Here is a 3,231-nt window from a genome sequence, read left to right as displayed (position 1 = left end):
GTGAAGTGGATACTTAGGTATCTGAAAGGCCCCTGTTATGAGGAGAATCCATCGTGCGTGAAGAAAAATCCCTCGTCCGAAACCAAAATTTTCACAACCTGAATATTCCTTTTCTTTGGAATATCATGGCCGGACGATGATCGAAAAGTGGTCTGAAAACGACTGGTCCTTTGGCCGGTTGACCGCCGATAGTCAATGGCCGGTGGCTGATTTCAAAGGTGGACTTGTCTTCTCAAGGGCGGCCACACATGGGTGGATTGGGGAGTCCTTGACTTATCTACACAAGGACGACTACACACGGCTACTTGTCATGAGAGAGGACATCTCTTTTGGCCTATAAAAGGAGGCCATTTCTACTCACATTTTGGATTGTGAAGTTGATACAACAAGGTGGGTGTGAGGTGGTGAGAGTGAAGCAAGGCGGGAGCTCTATTAAAGATATAATCCCTTTGTAACCTACTTCTTGTTTGAAGTATTAAAGCCATTGAGTGGCTGTTTTCCCATGGATGTAGCCCACATTGGGTAAACCACGTATCTCTCTCTCTCTCTCTCTCTCTCTATAATCTATCGTGTGTGAAAATTTGTCTCTCTCCATTAAGTAAGCTACTCAAATATCTATTTAGCTACGTCCTATTCCCTAACATGCAAGTAGGTAATTTCATTAAAACATTAAGTTTCAATGAAAAATAAAGGTTTCAGACTAACAATTTTTTTTTTCTTGACAATATTCCAAGAGAGAAGAGAGAAGCTTATGAAGTGCAAGGATATGCATTTGAATGTAGTCTTCATAATTATCACTTGGGTTCAAAAATTCAAATATGGAGAAGCTAAAGACAATGTCTCAATTCAAAACAAACTTTTTCAATGAACAAAATTACTAAAGAAATATTTGTTGTGTTTTAGATACATTGACACTTTCCATCTCTTATTGGTCCTTTCATGAGGTGCTCATTTCTTGTGGTTCTAGCATTAACCACCTTTTGATGTCTTCATCTTCAATAGCTTCTTCATTTTAAGGCTCCAATGGTTCCTACAAAAATATGAACAAAAATAAAACTCACACTTATGGCGGCTCTCTTTGTAGTATACAACAATAATTTACTTTGAGATATATGGCAAGACAATAATTCTAACGCTCGGATTGCAATAGGTAAACCAAGCTATAAGCTCTTGGGGAAGCTTTTTTTTGTGTTTGTTTAAAAGACAAGAGATTTTTCAGCCAATCATAAAGACTTTATCTTGTACATCTTCAAGAAATTCTTCTTTGATCATGCTCCAATTAAAAACTAAAGTCAATCATAAACACTTTATCTCAATCACAAAGCTCTTGGGGAGGCTTTTTTTGTTGTTTAAGAGACAAGAGGTATGGTAGTCAATCATAAACACTGTATCTTGTACATCTTCAGGAAGTTCTTCTTGATCATGCTCCAATTTAAAACTAAAGACATTATCATAAAGTAATGAGTGAAATAAGCCCTACAATAAAGGCACCAAAAAATATTACCTTTAGGAAAATCATGACTAGAGTATTTGAGATGTCATGGTCAAATCTCTACAACATATAGACATCTTGAGCTTCAGAGGGGACAAAGGCAACATAGTTATCACCTTTTATTAAGACTTGGCCTTTTGGACCAAGAGCATTCAAAGCCTTTAAAGCCTTTTCTTCTCTTTGCAAAATCTGCAATTGTTGAGCCTTTCTCTTTAACTCTACATGCTCATCATTTTTCAGATTTAGTTTCACTATTCTTTCTTGGTTCAGCCTGATATCCTTACTATGCATGTCTTTTTTGATCACTTCTATCGATCTCTTCAAATATTTAGCCCTTCTTTCAATAGGAATCAACAAAATATCCTTCATTTTTTTTTAACTTCACAAGTGATGGCTTATATCTAAATTGCTCGTAATGGTGTCTAAGCATGCTTAAGGTTGTCATGTCTTTTGGCATGATAGTAACTCTGTGAGCATGCACTGCAAGAATGACAGTGTCATTGAGATATTTGATAAGATCATCGTCACAGGCCTCTTGAAGGAATGTGATAGCTATAGCCATCCATCTTATACCTCTTCTATATATTTATATTATTTCTCGCACTATCGAGACAAATGATGCTTTAGAAATGCAGTCTGTGATTGAATCTTGTGCTTTTTTACAATTTTCCTAACACACCCACATAATGGAAGCCCTTCACCTCCTTAATATATTTACATTTACACTAGAATTTTCTCTACTCGTATGCTCAAAAGATCTAACAACATTTGGTCCAGTAAACACTTTTGAAGTTGCTCTAGTACTTGAGGGTTGAGAGGCACAACCACCATAACTTTGTTGAGAGGCATGACCGCCATGACTTTCCTTTGTGGTTTGTTTTGTTCTCTTGATTTTATTTTTTTAAGAGCTTCTTTTTTACAATAGTAAATTGATTCACTACCATGCACATCTCTCTCTCTCTCTCTCTCTCTATCTATCTATCTTTATTCTATCTATCTATCTATCTTTATATATATATATATAGTGTTTTTTTTTGCTGTTGCATAAAAGATAATTTACAGAAAAGAATTTTACATTCGAAAGACAATTGGATTTAGACAAAATGGAGGTGTTTATACACAAAGTTTTTTGCATTTGAATCATTTATGTACAATATGGTCAGAACAAATCCACACTCGAGTTATCCTATAAATTAAGACAAAAAATAAATTAAGGTCTTTATCTTTGGGATCAGACGGCAATAAACCTAATCCTCTTTGAGAAAAGAGAGAATCCTCACCTGCATCCATATAGACAAGACAACATATTTGTTGACCTTGGATACATTTTAGAGGTGTCAAAGGACCTATTAATGTTAATCCACGTCTTACTTAAAAATTACTAGTTAGCTATAGTCTTATGATATAAGATTTTTTTAAATAAAAAACTCCATTCTGTGTTTGAGAAACATTGTGAATTGTCATTAAAAGACATCATTCCTTTTGGTTTCAAGAAAGATTTTTGTGATATCTTCTTATATATTTTTCAATGTTTAAATGTTTTAATGTTCCTTTTTGTTTTTTCAACATTACTTTTTAGAATTTAAGGATTTTTATTGAAAAAACTATCAAGTATGGAGCTTAATATACCCTTGTATTTTTAATTCTAGAAACACATGTTTATAAGGCTCCTGTTATGAAGAGAAGCCATCATGCGTGAGAAAAATCACTCGCCGGAAAACAAAAAATTCACACCCAAA

The 3,231-nt window shown here is 34.4% G+C and overlaps 1 pseudogene; it reads right to left on the bottom strand.

Moving 5' to 3' along the window:
• Nucleotides 1–1,098: 1,098 nt before the first annotated feature.
• On the bottom strand, nt 1,099–2,778 carry LOC147427040 (uncharacterized; annotated as a pseudogene).
• Nucleotides 2,779–3,231: the final 453 nt, after the last annotated feature.

Source organism: Adiantum capillus-veneris, chromosome 24 (genome assembly GCF_014529385.1).
Source record: "Adiantum capillus-veneris isolate H3 chromosome 24, ASM1452938v2, whole genome shotgun sequence".
Lineage (NCBI taxonomy): Eukaryota > Viridiplantae > Streptophyta > Polypodiopsida > Polypodiales > Pteridaceae > Adiantum > Adiantum capillus-veneris.
This window is presented reverse-complemented; position numbering and strand designations above follow the sequence as displayed.